General features: G+C 36.0%; 1 protein-coding gene across 1 annotated transcript in view; it reads right to left on the bottom strand.

Moving 5' to 3' along the window:
• Nucleotides 1-11,793, bottom strand: part of NLGN1 (neuroligin 1) — a 663,157-nt gene extending 651,364 nt beyond the window's left edge. The window contains exon 1 of the mRNA XM_063442687.1: nucleotides 11,105-11,793. The gene's annotated coding sequence lies outside the window, so the exon portion shown is untranslated. The remainder of the gene's footprint in view (nucleotides 1-11,104) is intronic.
• Nucleotides 11,794-13,294: the final 1,501 nt, after the last annotated feature.

Here is a 13,294-nt window from a genome sequence, read left to right as displayed (position 1 = left end):
TTGCCAAGATTAATCAAAAAATTTTTAACTTTACACTCTACAAAATGGTAAGTTGTAACTTTCACAAACATATATTCATAGATTAAAAAATTCACAGAACGTGATCTTCTTGCTGAATATGCTATGAGAAATATTTTCCTTTCATATCTTTACTGCGAAAATTTTACAAAGTAGAAAAACTCAAAACTCAAAATGCAAGAACATAGATGAAATATATTGTAAGTGTACAACAACCTACTTGAAAACAGCACACATAATTGCAAATGAATTAAAAGTGACCTGTTACAGAGGTATGTCTCTGTGTTTTCCAACTAGTCTATCTGAATATTTTGGCTTCAAGGCTCAACCAACACGATTATTTATGCAGGAAGGCAGTTATTGTATGAAGTGCAGCTGCTTTTCAATATTACATCGTACAATTATCATGCACTATATAGAATGTATCCTTGAAAATAAATAGAAAATATAATAATTTACTATTTATGCTATCCCAAAGCCATCTTCGGCCAGTGGAAGTAGACATATTAAAATAAATAGCCTTTAAGTTCACAAAAAAACTACAGCAAAATAGACCTGCATATATCAGTGATACAATAATGACCTGTACAGTTATGATGTTGAAGTTGTACCTAAAATCATCAAAAACGATTGGGCTGTTTCAACCAATCACATTGAATCATTAGTTTCCCATTGACTGCAAGTGCATTATAACTTTACTACAGAGCTCAATATTGACTACGTCTGCATGGATTTATCTTTCTTTGAGTACTCATCCAGTTTTTTTATGTTTGTTATTTTACATTTGAAGTATATGGGATTTTGGTTTTGTTTTCATGCTTTTGAGTAACATTTTGCTTGCTTTGAGGATGTTGGATACATCTGAGTATTAAATTATTTTATAGTTTTTAAAAATGGTGAAAAGTTAGGGAAGAGCCTTATCCATACCCACATATATTTAGAGCTAAGGTTTATATTAATGGACATTACTAGAGCTATTGGATTGTGCTTTGTGTTTTCATTTTGTGGATATATGGATGGTTTAGATAGACAGACAGATAGATAGATAGATAGATAGATAGATAGATCAACTTTAACATTAGATAAATAACAATTTGCTTTTCAGAATTACATTTCTCCATACAAACCTAAACTTGAATGGTCAGCATACCAGTGGTACGGAAGACTGATAAAAATAAAGCCTTGACATGTAACGTGGGATGGACTTTAACGCTATTTTGATTGACATTTGTTTCATGCTTGTGACTGACTGATAACACTGTTAGGAATTTTGGATAGTTATAGACATTCACTAAATTGTAAGCTCTACAAAAGGACATTGGTCACTAAGCAGTAACTCAATAACGTTCTTTTTATTTTAGCCAATATCGCAATTACAGGCTATGAAGTTTCTATATGCTGAAATAATTAGTGGGGAGAGTTTGGTGCCCTGGAGTTTAATGGAATCTTGATAGGAGTCTGATTTACAGAGCCTGGCAGTATTTTATTTATATTTTTGCTCTTATTCTGACATATTCAGCACTACTATCTACATCCATGATTGCCATCCCATTAGTTAATAGAGATAGAATATATGTCCAGTAAAATAAAAGGAAAGGACATCTGTCTGAACCATATATGTTTCATGAAATCGGTCAATTTTTGTTCCTGAGTTGGCAGACCCTTAAATTCAGCTTTGTTATGACTAGTAATTGGGAAAAAGAAAAGAAAAGGAAATTAAAAAGAAAGAAATGATTGTGCATTTGCATACTAAGGGGCTTAAATGAGTGTGCTCTAAACAAAAACTGTATAGGAATAAACAGTACAAAAGAAAAGCTCTTTTAAAAGGGCCACTCTCCTTAAAGAACAGATATAGCATCTCTGAATGTTATCTATAAATTGAAGAATACATGTATGTCAGATTGATTCTTACATCAAAATATGATCCAAGTCCATTATTTGTAGTATACTATTCACTGATTTAAAGAGAATGCTGCATAGTCACTTCTTCTCATTTTCCTGCTGTCTACCTTGTAGCCTAATAGGATTCAATACTGTTAGCATGGTGGTGATATTCATTTATATTTATATCATAATCACATGAAATGAAAAATATAACAAATTCAAAATTCTAGTGCTGTAGGTAGTCATGGAACTCAATATGAAAAAAAGTAAATTAGAAGACTCCATAGAGAGATAATTGTTGGGAATTCAAAGTGAATTTCAAATTTGAACCCAGTAGGCATTATAAACATTTAATCTTATTGAAGTTTGTAAAGTGCAATAAATATTTCCTCCCTTGTCCAGTATCCCAATTTTATTTAGCTGGCTTATTTGGGTGCTTGATATCGTGGCTTCTAGCCAAACCTCTAAGGCATCTATGTTAGAGGGCCGGAAATCATACTTCCCAGCTCACAATCGCACCCTGTATTGAGTATTGATGTAAATGGGTTTCAGTCATTCCTGTTCATGAATGGTAGTACTTGGTGGTGAGGTTCATTTTTTCCCATTGACCTTCAGCATCCAGTCTCCAGCCCATCCAGTCTGCAGCCCAGGGTCCGGCGGTCTATGGTGGGGAGTGGGTGCTCCACCTTGTGAGTATACCTCCGCTGTTTCCCTTTTTCATTTGGTGGAAGCCATGGCGCTACATTCCCTACATTTTATGACAATGCCAGAGCTGCAGATGCTACTGGGCCAAGCTGAGCCAATTCGACTGGCAGATCACGGGAGAGCCTCACATGTGCCTAGGATCCTAAATGCTTCTAAGTGAGAAGCATTGGATCAAACCAATGCCCAGAGACATGATGATTTCAAATTTGGGTGGAGTGCTGTGCCCCAAGGCACAAAGAAATTATTTTCAAATATATTTTATTGGACACTACTGTGTTACTTTAAGGCAAACTGGAAGAATTCTCCCTGTTAACTATGCTTCCAGTTTAGTTACTTGATCTTAATTTTAAATTCTTACTTCAGTAAATAGCCCTGTTAATATGCATAGCATGATGCTTAATCTTAAAGCAAGTATAGGTATAGTAAGAAACTGTATAGAATAGGAGACATAGCTAATGTAAAATCACGTCTGCCAAATATAAACATATATACATATGTACATTTACTAAAACAATGATTTGGGACTGCAATGGAACTACACATGGGAGAAAATGTGTTGGTTAGTGTATTTAAAGTTAACTGGCATCTCCTTGTTATTAACCAAAGATACAATTGTCCAGAAATTATCTAATAATTACAAATTTCATGTCAAAAACAGTCAGAATGAAAATAAAATCCAACCGAACTAATATTCCAGGTCAGCTGTTCTGGCATTAAATGTATAATGCCTTTGTTTAATACTGACATTTCACAGTTTGGTGAATATAATCATTGTATTTGCTAGCCATTTAATGAGTATGATGTATAGCTGTAATTTGCAGTAAAATACGTGGTTGTCGTCTTTGGTATGGAAAATCTCTTTGTCAGTGAACAGGGCAATTAAAAATAACCCATAACTTGTGGTAAACTTTTTATGTGATATCCCATTCTTGCTTTAAATCAAATTTAAATGGACAATCTAGGCATCATACCCACTTCAGCTTATTCCACCAATTCGCACCATTCCACAGTTCAGTATTAAACCGTTTTCACCATCATCACTTTAGAGATAATTTGAACATTGTGCATTTTTACATAAAAAAATGTTTTCATACCTCACAAACCTCACAAACATAGGTGACCATAACATTAATACTCCCGAAAAGTGGCATATCCTCTTTAAACACAATGCTATATTTTCATTTTAGATTACATACGGTAATCCAATTTTCTCTTGAGTTTCCCATTTTTAGGGAAACATAAGATGTCATGCCTAGTACGAGTTTCACAGCTTTACCCTAACATGATGGATGCAACGTTTGAGGATTTCAAAGTGGTAATGGTGCCCAGGAGAATGAAATCATGTTTTATATTTGTGGAAAAAAAATATTAGTTTAACACTAATGAATGATTCATTTCTTTTCAATCTGGATTTTACACATTATATTGAAATCGAAAGCACATTTCAAAGGGAAAACATTGTAAGTGTGTGTTACCGAATTACATTCCTTTTTTTTTTTTTAATTACAATGTTTCTCATTGATAACAGTCCATTTAATTTATGATGAATGACATCTGCAGCTGGAAAGATGTTTCTGAACAATAAATGATTTGTCTACATGAAGAAATGAAACTCCAATTAACTTTGTGAGTGCTATGTTAAAAACAAATGTGCTAAACCTAATTTAAACCTACACACAAATCAATGTGTTATTTAGATACAGCAACAAATAAGTACGAGCAGGCTGAGTCAAGTATTTTAATTTGTACATACATTAGAGTACAATACACTCAAATTCTATGGGGATTCAAATATAAAATACTGTGAATTTGGTGATATTTGGATATTTCAACAGAAAACATGAAGTTGTTGCAAAAAGTAACTACGGTATATAGCAATGTATGTATTGTTATAAATAAACATAATAATTTGTTTATGACATGTCAACGTGTTTAGCAATACATAGCTCCAACCAGTCCTGTGCCTGGAGGGACAGTCCCTATTTGGACCTCTACCCCTCCGTTTATGGGGACATCAAAGAAAGCCCCCTAAATCATAATGTGATTGCCATTACGGTTATAGCATTGATCTGTCCTATGTTGATGTGCGATCCTAATAGACATATATGTGTGGGCTATTTCCAAAGCCAAAACAACACCTAGTAGGCTACTAAACTCTTATAATTGTATTAAACCTAATATAGTAAAATAGGGTATAATGAAGATCTATAAAAATAAATAAAGCATAACTATTATTATTTATAAATAAAATGTGGTCATTTGAAAAAAAATTAAAAACATAAATGAATAAATAAAAAAGGCATTTATAACTGTCCATTGTGTTAACAAACATATCATGATGTGGCTGTGTGCCATATTCTTAACTCAGTAATGGCAACAGCCAATGTTTCCAAATAGACAAGTGAGTGAGTGTTCTATCAAATGATCACATCTCTCAGGGCTCACTAATTTACAGGGTAACTAGCACTCCATATAGGATGGAACTCGAAAGGACAGTACTTGTGCAAGAGTGGAATTAAAAGAACTAATAGACAGAGAATCGTTACTAACTGTTAAAGAATGCCTGTATGCTCAACTGAAATATCACCCAATTCTACTACTTATTAGGAAACTATATGCACACATGCAATACTAATTTTACATAGACTTCCTATCTGAGTGTCTATGATTTAAAATACTGCAGGAGTGGGTGATAACTTCACAGTAGTTGATTTCTGTATTTCCTTGTTTATATATGCAAGATCTTGAAATACAAATCACCAAACTCCATAAAATTAAATCACCCTGCTGAAACTAAATTTTGCGTTGTGCAATCTTCCTGTTCACTCACAGAAAAACATATAACAGCTCAACAGGAGTCCTCCTGACATACAGCCATGTGCAGCACTGATGTGGAAAGACTTGCAAGTGCAGTACCTTGGAAAATCCTATTGCTCAACAAATTCATCAAATGAAAGCTTGATGGGTCCTGGCACCATAACCACTTCAATAAGCAAAAAGCTTTAAATGAAAAACCTCATTAACAAATTACACTAATCTAATTCAACAGGAAAAACTATCAACATAAAAAATATACCTTTCAACCTTTGTTCTAACAAATTGCCATTAGCTGAATACTTTTTCCAGCAAAGGACACTTAACATCAACGTTTCACTCAGCAAATATTCCTAATAGCAACATTTTTCTACCCAATTTTATTGACTTCTGAAATCAAACTGGTGCTGATATATTCCACCTAGTAAACCTACAAACCTTCCTAAACATGTACCACTAGTGAGATATTATGTTCCTTTAAAGCATAATATCATCAGTGCTCTTCTTAACAGTATCCCTACCATTTCCTACCAAATAGCATTAAAGGAACCTTCTGGTCACCAACACAACTGAAGCACATTTTGGCTTAAGCACATTTGGCTTCATAGTCATGCTGTGTTCTTCCACCTACCACATATATCCAAGAAGTGGGAATCATTCCACTTCACGCTATACACACCAGAGCTGGATATAGCTCTGTTAAATGTGAGTAAAACATAAGCTATATAATTTCGTATACATATCTCACTATTTACTGCACCATTGGAGTCTTTTTTCTTGTGTCTTGCATATACTTCTGGAACAACAAGAACCCAACCCCCAAGAACGTTTTAACTCTATCAAGTTGGCTGTTCCTTTTAAATACTTTTTTTTTTTTTTACCATATTTTATTTCAGTATACCTGTATTATTTTCTTTTTATTTCTTATTTATATTTTATTTCTGTGAAAATATTTTTTGGTATATTCCAATTTAGATTAGGCACAACCCGGTTCTTCTCCCTGCTTGAATCTGTCAGTTTTGCTCCTCTTTTCACCAATCAGTTTCCTTTTTAGAAGTATTGTGAGTATACTACTCAGCTCAGCTTGTAATAAGGCAGTTAAATTAAAAAAAGGCGTGGGCTACAGCAGTTGGACTAAAGTGGCACTGTCACTGACGGCTGGGAGATTGACACTTCTAGATGGTGGTAGCTCCGTCAAATGTGTAAAAAGGTCAGGCATAGGAATAATACTGAGACAAAGTATAACTTTTGACTTAGTATAACTTTTTTAGTAAATTTCCAACACAGTCAGTATGAGTATTTCAAAAAGATTGTTTGTTTTTTTTGTTGCAGAGGAGGGAGATGGGGATGCAGTAAGCATATTTCTTAGAAAAACAAATGACATTTTAACAGAGAAGAACAGAGACGAGAAAAGTACAGCATACTATGAGGCCAAAAGTTATCAAATACACTTTAGTTGTGTTGCTGCCTGGAGTATGACTGACACGTCCCTTTAATATCTGAAACTAAATTGGTACTAAAGTTCCTATCTGCCCTTCAGAAGAACTCTAAATTGTGTACACACTGCCAGTTGACAAATATGGAAACAATGGCCAGCACGTCTCCTATTCAAGTCTAAAAATATCTCCTGTCAATGCCCAGGTAACTTTTTCACAAAAGTATAATAATATTATTAATTGAGATGTAACTTGATTAAATGTTTTCTAAACTCTTTTAGTATATCTAAATTTTGCTGGCTTGGTTTATTATAACTATATCCATTTGAGACACTAGTATAAATGCTGAGCCACCCGCCTTAAACCTTTCGCCTGCACAAATCAATGAGCTCAAAAGGTATGAGAAAAATTGATTCTCATAGTAAATGGCATGCAGTACCATATAAATCACATTTTCTTGCACTAGCATTTCTCGTTCAACTCAGAAATGAGTGTTCAGCCTAGAAATTACTGTAAATTAATCTAATGTCCTAAAAATTGTAGAATATGTCTCGAGCCATTTTAATTAGCAGAGCCATATTTCCAAAATGGTATGGGTTTCAAAATCTGTAAAACATTATTGATTAGCATTTTGATGAAGTCCAGAACTCCACAGTTATTTGGCAAAGCCAACTTGCTCTTCTTGCCCACCCCAAAGCTATGTGAAGAATCAATACAGTCCAATTCCTTGACACAAGTCATTTCGTGATTTAACAGTTTCATAATAACTTGTACAACCATCTTTTTTTGCTGGCAGAGAAGCCGAACAGCAAAGACATCTACAGCGTTATCACTCTAATGTTTGTGTTTTGTCACTCAGCTAACTGATCCAAGGAAAATGCAAAAACAGTCAAGTAAATTAGTTAATATTAATTGAAACATTGATGACTTTACATCAAACTGCTTCTAGATGAAGCAGCTCAGTGGAAAGTCACGGGCTGAATGAATATGCTGACTGGCTTCTATTCAACAGCTTTGTGCAATTTAGCTTTTTCTTTCTTTTCTCTAACAGAGACATATATTCTTGTATGTCCTAATTATGCTTTTTTTTTCTCTCTTTCTGCTGTATCTGGCAATCCCTTCTCAGTTTACATCCCTTCTGTCTGAGCCCCTGATTTCTTTCCTTCCATTCTACAATATAACAGAAAATCTGTGATAAACAGCTTCACTGCACCGAACAGTCGAGCATCCCACTCTCTTATCCAATCTGCTATCCAGTATTTTTAATTCTATAATTTCTCTTGAAACTTTCCTATAATCACCCAGTTTTTGTTTGCCACGGTTGCAGCTTCTTGCTCTCCCTCCCTTCCAAGCATTAGAATTAGAAGCAATTAACCCATTTTCTATATTACTGTTCTGCAATCAATCCGTGTGCGACTGATGATTCTCTGTAGTGATTGAGATTCATTCAAATGTCAGCCCTGTCAACCTTACAGGCAGGTTCAGTTTGATTTTAGTAACTAGGGTATAAATTTAGACACAATATGAAATTTCCATTGCCAGAACACTTGAGTTCAATTCTCCAAGCATAAACTGAAAAAAAAAAAAGATGCCTTGATAATGTCTTCAAGCCCACTGGGAAACTGTCACAGGCTGCAGGCCCATTTACCAGTACGGGGTAAATGATGTAGCGATGCCTTACAATGCACACACAGATGTCCAGATTGAAGACAGAGCTAACAACCTTTTAAATCAGAGACAATATTATATTATACAACAATAATGATAGTAAAATTACACACAATGCTGGATTTTATGATCTACATGTCCAAACTTCTTCATTTTTCGTGTTTTATTCTGAGGACTTTATATTGCTGAGAAACCCAAGTCTTTTGGGGGGTGTATTCACTTTTAATGTGTACCAACTCCATTTAAAACTAATAGTGTACTGTATAAGAAACCATTTCCCTAACACAGGAGAATACTGGATACTTCGCATTCCACCAAATAATAATTTGGTGCCACTGGAGGAATCAATCCCATTATACGTCAGCTACAGAAACTCACAGAAACAGAACCTTGCTACTCTGGCAAAACCATGATACAGTTAACTGCAATGATGTGTAACCTATAACTGACATTTATAACAGTATATTTAAACAAAAACATTGTAGATAATACCATGTACCGATTCACCACCACCTCTAACAGATTAAAATATTTGAGGATGACAGATTTTAGGTGACATTTGTACGTTGTCATGTCGTTTTGCTACCTTGGCCCCAGATTTGTATTGCTGTGCTTTGACAAATTACCCCACAAGATGCAGGATCTGCTTCCCAAACAGCTGCATCCTGTTACAAATAGGCAAGTGAATGTGTTGAGATCATCTGTATGGTACAGAGACATTCCTTAAAGTAGATGAGACGAGGTTCACCCTTTAAATTAATAAATCCACCAAGCTTTTTTGTAAACCTCAAAGTACGTCACACTTTCTGGCAAACTGTTGCTTTTTATGAGGCGGTGACCACAAGTAGAATTCTAGTTATGACAAATAGCTAGAATAAAATAGGAGGAGCCAGTGCATCTCTTGGCACGAAGTGTTAAAGTACCATTCACACAGACCCACGGTTCCGGGTCAATCTCTTAATAATATTTCTTCTCATTTTGGAAAAGTGGGTTTACAAGGTACCTTGACTTCAAGCATATAACTTTGCAGAGAAAATCTGGACCTACTGCAAGTGTCCTTCCACCACACACGAAAGACTCTAAATACGCAAGTTGGAGATGGAATTCTGAAGTACATGGACAACTATAGCTCTTCTTCACAACATTTTCAGAAATTACAAATAACAGATACAATTACATGAAATCAGTTTTAGACGAGGTCACTGTTAGACAAATGTGCAAAATAAGAACAGGTTTATGAGGGAATTTTACAAAAAATGTTTACATTTCATTCAAGCCAATATTTGCTTGGATGTCATTGAGTCAACCACAAGGACATTCTTACAATGAATGTCTATTTATGGTTTAGATCACTCACCCATAATAAATATCCTGAAATTTCCTTGTTAAAGCAGGTGATATTTGCCAACAGAACAATAATACATCATTCACAATAGACCCAATAAACTACAGAAATCTTGATTTAGGTCAAGACATATTTATGTCCTACAACTAGAATTCTGCTAAATCTAATATATGGTTAATTATCTGGTTAACAAGTTGTTATGTGCACTGTACAGTGTTTCAGTAATGTATTTGTCATTTCATCAGATCATATTAAGAACCATCTATTTACTGGTGTCTATATTCTAGTTACTCCTAGACAGTTCAACACTAAATTCTCTGTTTTGTTACCACAGTTTTACTCCATTTGAATATATAACACAGGGAATTGTCCCCTACTTCTTCCACTGTAGCCCCTCTCTATATTCTTAAACTTCTGTGCCTTTTATATTTGATGGCGATACTTACACCCTCTGTTCATTTCTGACAGTTATCCATTGCTCATTATCAAAGGGGAAATATAATCGCAAGAGAAAATAAAGAGACAGGGAGTTTATACATCTGTTTTGCAGATTAGTAAGGGCAATATATGCATTTCAAATGACTCTTCACACTACAGCTAACACAGACAAAGCTTTTTCCTCTCTGGTATCCTCCTGCATACAGCAACATTCTTCCATTTGCATAACTTAGCCTTAGTTGATGAGTTCATTGCATACTATCTATTGGTTTTCAGACCAGCTCTAGATTTACTAGCCCCATCTGTGTCCAGAGGACCGAGCCAGCTTGAGGAATTGTCCGTTTTTATTCAAGGAGTGACTAGTTCTCCAGATTTACTTTATTTTATCTTTAAGGGCAAAACACTATCAGGATCCCTTGCACAGGTACAAAGCAGCTCCTCAAACGATTGCAGAAGACCTCTACCTGACTGAAAAATCCTTGGGTGTTTTATTGTGGAGACCTTTGCATTTAATTTATGTTAATCAAATGTTTGTGTGCAATTCCTTCAGGTGCATACTGCAGTTTAGTGCAAATACTATTCTTCTTACAATATGTTTGGATACAAAATGCACATCTGATGTTTGCTATTGTCAAAGAGACATATTGATTGATTAAAAGCAAGTCTCTTGGCAATTGTTAAAATTAATGAAACAATTAAACAGCTGTGTCTAGAGGAAAACAGACAAAAGTTATTTATAGCAACGTCAATTGGAATTTATAGAGATTCAACCACAGAAACGACAGATCTCCCTTACCTTGTATATGTCCAAATCAGGGGGATCATAAATACTCGAGTTTGCCCCCCCTAATAAAAAGCTTAGGCAAAGCTGAATTGATGCATTTTGCAGTATCTTCTCTTAATGAATACCAGCATTGTTGTTAAGGGAGCCTCAGTAGCCAGCAGCTCCAACAAGAATCCGATTTTTAGCAAACAAACACAGCCAAAAAAAGAAAAAAGGGAGAGATCCAAAAGAAAGGAAGAAAAAAATAAATAAATAAAATGTACAATATTTCAGCCGCTAAAAATAATATAAATTGTGATGGCAAAATCCACAGATACCCAGAGACTGCTTAATACCAGCTAAATTCCATGGAGAGATACATGTTGAGGAGAAAGGGGGTGGTGGGGAGAGGGGGGAATCTTTTGAAAGATTGCTAAAAGGACATATCAAGATGAACAGGTCCTTCACTGGCTCCTGTCTCCATCCAGGAGAAGCAGCATCCGCCTCCAGTGCCCATATATGGGGCAGCACTGCTGCGGCTGACTTGGCTCAGAATGTTGACAGTAGAATTCTAGCCTTCCCTATCGCTCGGAATGTTGCTCGTCAGCACGGCGCTGACACGGCTCCTGCTATCCGGCGCTGGCTGAGGCTGCAGGCGCTGGCTGTGCGCTGACACCGTGAAAGCAGCGGAGGAGGAGGCAGCGGCAGCAGCAGCATAAGGAGTGAGGACTCTGGGCTCCAGCACGTCACTTGTGACGTTCAGTAACACCAGTCATTCAGGTCTGGGCTAGCGGATGGGAGAGAGAGATACTGCTGTGTGCCAACTGACCCTCAATGCCAACAAAGTCAGTGGAACGCTGAGAATCTTACAACAAAGAACAGAAATAGTATAAATAAAGCAGAGTTTCCTTAGGGTGTAAAGCAATGCACTATATTATGAGTCTGCAGACAATGGGGGTTATATGTTGTGTTCACTTTTTAGGCTGTTTTCCTTTATTTGCATATTAATTCTCTAAATTGCAGCACATCACATTTTTTTTCCCCAACACATTTGGTGCCTAATATTTATGAACACAAAACGATTTTCAGCGAATTTGGGGTGAGAGGAGGTGCTTGAGACAGGTAAGTAGCTTTGATTTTTTATATTAAATGTATAAAATATTCTTCAGATGGACAATGCATCTTGTTTCCAAGTAATGTCATTCATTTTAATTGAAATATCATCAGAAGAAAGAGAGGGGGGAAAAAAAATAAAAAAAGATGAATAAAAAGTGTTGAAAAGACAGATTATATTGGAGCACTATTAAAAAGGTGTTTAAAAGGTGGAGTAACAGTTTTATAGATACATTATCTTGTAATACCTTTTTCATTGGACTGACATTCCTTTGGAAGCTTTTGTTGGAACCTTCCTATGTCAAGTCATAAAGGGACACTATAGTCATCCAGACCACTTCAGCTCAATGAAGTGGTCTGGGTGACAGGTCCCTCAGGTTTTAACCCTTCACATGTAAACATAGAAGTTTCAGAGAAACTGCTATGTTTACATTTGAGGTTAAGCCAGCCTCTAGTGGCTGTCTTCTGGACAGCCACTAGAGGTGCATCTGCGACGCTGGAGACGAATTTCGCTCCAGTGACGTCGGACGGGGGAGATGACGTCAGACAGGGAGGAGAGGTCACCAGCGCCAAGGAAGCCTGGTGCTGGATTAAGGTAAATTGCTGAAGGGGTTTTAACCCCTTTAGCGCCAAGGGAGGGGGACCTTGAGGGTGGGGGCACCCTCAGGGCACTATAGTGTCAGGAAAACTGCTTTGTTTTCCTGACACTATAGTGATCCTTTAAACATTTTGACTTAATAAAGTAGTACCTCCTGACAGCTTATTGTTCCAAAGCTCTGCTAGTCCAATAAAGTGGTGTAATACATACTATGCTTTTCAATTTTTTTTTCACACATGCACGTACACACAAACATAAATTGGAGTATTCATTTTTGCAAGACCAATTCTATTCCTACTCTAATACATATACCAGTCATAGACTACAGTTTCAACCTAATGGGTATCATGAGCATGACACCAGTTCTAGTCTGGAAGTTGATGTAGGTTGGTAACAAAAAAATTGTGGTGAGGCCAAATATGATATAACATCCTAAAGAGCAAATACAAAACATTACTGTTATGCTTCATCTGCTTATCTTAAGCTGGATTTTGATGGGTTCTTTTTGGGCA

This window comes from Pelobates fuscus, chromosome 2 (assembly GCF_036172605.1).
Source record: "Pelobates fuscus isolate aPelFus1 chromosome 2, aPelFus1.pri, whole genome shotgun sequence".
NCBI lineage: Eukaryota > Metazoa > Chordata > Amphibia > Anura > Pelobatidae > Pelobates > Pelobates fuscus.
This window is presented reverse-complemented; position numbering and strand designations above follow the sequence as displayed.